Source organism: Hippocampus comes, unplaced genomic scaffold, assembly GCF_001891065.2.
Source record: "Hippocampus comes isolate QL1 unplaced genomic scaffold, H_comes_QL1_v1.1 scaffold217, whole genome shotgun sequence".
NCBI lineage: Eukaryota > Metazoa > Chordata > Actinopteri > Syngnathiformes > Syngnathidae > Hippocampus > Hippocampus comes.
In genome coordinates, this window is record NW_017805334.1 from 393,119 (window position 1) to 399,238 (window position 6,120).

A 6,120-nucleotide genomic window follows, 5' to 3' on the forward strand; every position below is an offset into this window, starting at 1 on the left:
CACACACACACACACACACACACACACACACGCACACACGCACACACAGATTATTGATCACGGTCACATCAACCAATAGACTGGAAACTAGCCTCTAAGCAAGGCAAAATTAGGACATTGATGATTTGTTAGTTAATGCAGACAGCATCGCTGTCCCTCATTCTGGCACACTTACACACACGTTCAAATCGCCAGTACACCCACACACCCACACACAAACACATTAATTGACCGATATAGAGCCACGAACAAGGAGTTCTTGTCTTTTATTTTTTTTTCCCCCCCTTTCTTTTTTTAATTATGTCTGGCACCGGACAGTTGGTGTCCAGACGAGTCCCTGGCAGAGAAAAGAGTGTGAATGGCTGACAGGAGAAAGACAGAAAGTGAGAATGGAGCATGGCAACGAGCAAAACATTCAGGCTCAAAGGAGTGAACCTCGTGAACCTTACAATTTGCGCCCCGGGGTCCCCGCTGGTAAAAGCAGGAACAGACCATAAAATATCAGCAAATGAAGCAATTCGTTCTGGCCAAAGAGGAACTCAAAAAAAAAATAAATTCAGTAGCCAGAGTGAGCGATCTGGCGATTTGGGTGGCCTGTCTGGTGCCTGTCTGGCCGAGAGAAGAAATGACGTGAAAAAAGGAGAAGAATGCATTCACGCAAGATCAAATGCAGCACAGCGCGGCGTCAACATCACCAATGTTACGTATGATCCAAATCCACGAGGAGGGAGGACCTATTTGTGAAAAAACTGTGAATGTAGACTCTTCCATGTTCAGCTAATGTGTAACTTCACCCAATTTCGGGCATGGTTGCAACTTGGCTCTGTACGACCGGTGCGTTCCATTTAAACGTTCCACCAGAAATAACATTTATCCAATTTGTTTAATGCCATTCTGCTCCCATTCCATTCTCATCGCAAACATGCTGACGCCGACATCGCAACGTTCGAAAAGAGGGGAAATCAAACCACGCTTAATAAAATGAAGCGCATGCGACCGAATCCACTTTGGAAGGACATTTGCAAGATGGCGAGCGTAAATGCTACTACCTTGATCAGCTCCAACATTTTCTAACGTTAACCTTTTTTTTGGAACTCTTTCACCTTGAATATTCTCGACGCGTCGTATGCTGATGAAGCAAGCGGAACGCTTTGGTCACTCATGCCAACCTTTTGTTGTCGACTTATTGTACGACGGCAGTTTTGTTCAAGCTGGACATTCTACAGTCCACGGCAAATCAACCATTGGCAAACATTCAAAGCGGCTCCCTCCAACGTTGTTACAATGAGGCCGAAAGGAGGAAAAGAGCAGTATTGGAGTTAGCGCTTCTCAGGCTTATCTCGCAGGACACAGCGCTTTCTTTTTGTTTTGACCAACGAATAACAGTTGCTTCTCAAACAGTGAAAGAAGTGTATTCCTTGTGCAGACGACAGAAACGTTTCAATACCGCGAGGCACTGCAGTGGAACGTGAACTTACTTTTCTTGTTTCCGTTTGGATTTTAAAACAAAAATTTGTCACACATGTATATACAGCGTAGAGCTACAAACGCATACTTTATGATCACTCCGATTATGGAGCGACTGAGCAAGATGAAAGATTTAGAACTGAGTAATGACTTCACTCGACTCGACTTGATTTGCATGATTTTATTTTTTTTTTCTGCGCAGCAACTCCGGAGCTGATTTGGACTTGAAGATTGTGACTTGAAACTTAATTTTGATTTGCATAGACGTGACTTATCACCTCTGACGAGTAAAGAAATCGAAGGGCGGCAAAATATGACCACTACAAATAAGAACAATGTCAGATTCTTTTCAAAGAAAGAAAAAAAAAAAACAAAAAAAAAAGTAACTTTTCAAAAGAGTGTCTCAAAAATCCTTCCACAAGTGAGGAACGGCCTTCATAGAAGGAGGCAGTTGATAAAAAGCAGGTTCTGGAAAGTGAGGCAGAATTTCTTCAAATTCACCTCTTGGGATCTTAGACCGCAACATGAATGGAAACATCGTCTGTTGTACAACCTTTAAAAGAAAACAGATGACTATTGCGACTATTATAATCATTAGCTTAGTCCCAGCTACCTGACATTGTTTTTTTGTTTTCCGTGTAAATGGAATCACTGACGTTTAATGATCTCCCGATCAATCATATCTAAGGAACAAATACGATAATTCTCTGTTCCGATTTTATTTGACACTTTTACCACTCGAGTCGAAGATTACAACTACATCTTCTCAATACACTTTCAAGCACATAAAAAAAAAAAAAAAAAACAATATTCACTGTGGATGAAATATTGAAGCACTGACTACAAGCTGCAATTCAAGAGTTTAAGATTCCCGCACCCAAAAAGCCACCACACAAATCTTAACATAAGTAAGCAAGTGATTAGCATATCGTTTCACATGACATACTCAAAGCAACGATAACCTCAGTTGCTTCCGTCACGCTGTCGGCTGTGCCGAGGAAGAAACCGGCGCCGGTCAACAATGCATGCAACATCAATGAGTCCACCCACCACTGGCGATTTAAGTGGAATCGACTTCTGCTCATTTCCCAAATTACCCGTATCTGACTGGCCCACCGCTGCAGGGGCAACAGGAAGAGCGGCGTTCGTTTCCACACGTACACGCACACACCCGAGCACATACACGCCCTCCGTTTCCCCGTTTCTCTGCGGCGGAATCAATGATGTCTGCTTAATTATTGGGTGAATTTAATCAGCAACAGCAGTACTTACTGCCGTGTGACCTAGTAGCTGTCAGGAAGTCATTCGCCTTCCGTTGGTGGTGCGCTCGTGCTGGCACCGCGATCAACAGTCGAGCTTTTTAATCGTTCAAAGGCGTGGGGAGGAAACAACAAAAGTGCTGAAAAGCGCGTATGTCCGTTGTCTGAATGTCATGAACACATACTAATTATCTCACGTTTGCCTGTTGACGCTAAGCCTGCATTTTCACGATGAACTTTTGTTCTTCTTTGCGTACCACTGACAGTGGGAGACGGCATTGATAAATATACGTGAACAAAACAACAATATTATCCCCGGTATTGCCGATGAAGCTAAACACATCGATCATGAACAAACTCGGGGCAGCAACTCACGTAGCTACACAGGAAATGATATTTCCCCAGGCTAACGTCGCCTCTTTATGGCGCATTTTATTAACAAAGCGCTCAACTTATTCTATCGTGGCACAGAGGACAGATTGGCCGGGGATCCGATGGTTGAGTCGAGTCACTTTTTCGGAAAGCAAGGGGGGGAATAAAAAGGACACAAGGAATGGGATTATGAACAGAGGTTTGGGACTTCCCTCGGTGAGCCACTGATGGATGTTTCACAATTGCCTAAATCCTCCATTAATGACAGAATCATAAATAGGTTGACGTTTTCTCTTTTTTTTTTTTTTTTGTCAAATCTTGGAAGAGAAGGTCACTGCAACTTTCACGTCTTGGGGCTATCGAACAGTGTTTTTCAAACGGGCCGTTTCGGGGTAGAATTGGTACATTGGAAAAGGGACGTCGACTCGACTCTTAGTGTACACGACAAAATATCGCAAGTCGTTCAACACCTAGTGGACACCCAACTATTTATGCCTTAAATCAGAGACACAGCCCAGCCAGAAATTGCATCGTTCTCTGGGGATGCAAAGCCACCTTTTTTTTAAGATGTAATAAAGAGAAGGTCTCTGCCTGCCAACCACAGTCGTTGGGGTGTAATCACCCTCTTCAATATTACATTCACTTGTAACAATGGCGTTAGAGGCACCTGCGGGTCAAGACTGGTTTTGTTGTTTATTTGTTAGGGATTAAATTATTCAGTCTCTTTGTAATGGGGGGGGGGCAGCATTGTATGCGGGCGACAGATGATTTCATAAACCTACGCCTCTGTTTCGAATTGATTTGTAAAACTTAACATCACTCCTCACCCACGTCTTTCAACCAACCCATCTCTCTTGGTCTGGAATATGACCAGTTCCGATCTCACCAGACTGCTGTTTCTCATCTGAGTCTCAACAGTGGTTGTTTGGTTTCCTCAAAATATGCATACATCAGAGCATTCTTCACTGTACTTGACAGCAGGCGCGAAATTAGTCATACGGGTGGACCAACCTTTGTCTCTGGGAATTACCCGGTGGTACCGGATTGTTGTGTGGGTTAAAAATCCTTCTAAATTCTGTAGATAGACTTGATACACATCTGCATATTCCTTCAATCGCTCCTTTGCTCCTCATCCATATTGCTCTTGTTCCGTCTGGAACGAAATGCCCTGCTATGGTAACCACGGGTTTTGAGGGCCTCCCTCAGGTGCCAATGCTCTTTCTCTTTGGCCCGAGGGCTGTTGGAAACATTATCAGCTGTGTCTTGCAGGGTTCTGATAATGTCTGGTGTGTGTTCAACTGGGTTGCGTCAGTCAAAAGGTAAGTCAGGGACAGGCTACAGCTGTCCTATCTGGCTTACACGGGTGTATGCACATGAATTGATAAAGCCTGCTCGGAAGGGATGCAAAACGACTTTGATGAGGACCGCAGCAGTCCAGTTGTGATCGATTTAATGCCCTGAGAATGAAATCACCTGAATTAATGAGAACAATCACTGGTCATCAAAAGCTCAAATCATCTTTCCCCATTGAAATGAATGAAAATGCCATTAATGTGTTCCAGCAAAAAAAATAAATGAAAAATAAAATAGTTTTTAATTAAAAACAGCACTCTAAGATTGCACTTCATAAAAAAACACAGTAATGACACAATTAAATCGAACATAAAGGTTTTGCCCAATTTTCTGCTTCAATTCAATACTGTGTGATATTGAGTGTGGTCTTGTCGGAGGAGACGGTCACAGTTCCTCATTAATATTTGATGTTATTCGCAGAGAATAAGGAATACATGCCCGTGAGTATTGTAATATCTGTTTACATGTGTTTAGCTATTTTTTTCTGTTCAAATATCTGCTGCCTAAAAGATTATAACAGTGCAACACTGATGCTCCCATTAGCACGTCGCTGGCTTTCCTCATTACATCTAAGCATAAAGCTAAACGGAGATAAAGGCAATGCGATGTGATTGTTTTAAACAGACGATGTGTAACTCCCTTTGGCAGTGTTTAATTACTCAGCAAACTTCAACCGGGTGCGGCAATAAACGGCTTGAAGCCGAGTTTTGAAGAATTGCTCGCTGTACGCCGAACTGCTGCATGTTGTAAAGTGAGTTGAGTTGACTTCACCGCCGCCACACAGCGCTCCATCGCTCACGTCAACCCAAAATGCAATTCAAGGTTAAAAAGACTCATGCAATGCATTCATTTTATGTTCGTCAATATCAAGGTCATCTACGATGTGGACAATGTTGAGCCCCCCCCCACCCAGGAAATGAAGTGAGGTCAGATTGTTTCATTGTATTGCTCAGCAATACCTCATATGTCGCATCCATGGTGGAACGTCATTAAGTTCAGCGGAGCCAATTATTGGGTATATCTTGCAAACCAGGCGACAACAGCTCTGTTTTGCATATTAAGTGAAAAAGCTCATCAGAAAAGGAATTTTCCATAAAAGTATGCAAATGGAACAATTGGAGCAGCTATAATTGCTGCAGGTGTGCGCAGAATCAAATATCGGCGCCACGTGTGAGCGACAGACATGTCAAGTTAATGACGCCATCGGTGGTAATTGGACGACAGATGGAAAGACCACGTAGGCAAATAGCGGGTGCAATTAACGTGTATGTGTGTGTGTGTAAAGGTGCTGATTTGATTGGTCTGCGGACCCCTGGTCCGATTCAGAAGTGTTATGTCAAATGAGCCTTCATCACATCATGGGGTACAGCGGTTCCGAGAATCGCAAAGCAACGAGAAGCAAAGCAATTGGGGCCTTCCCGGGCTCCGATGCAGCAACCTTAACATGCACTTCTACTGAGATAACGAACCCCCCTTTTTTTTTTTTTTTTTTTGCAAAAGGTGCTCCCTCATTAGCTGTTTTGATGATTGTGATAAGGACCGTGACCACAGCCATGCATTAAGCTGGGCAGAACTCAAGTACGATAGCAATTCAGAGCCAGGTCCTTGGATACTATTTCATCAAAGGTGGGGAAAACTCCACATCTGAAGACTATCGAGGCGTGCGGAA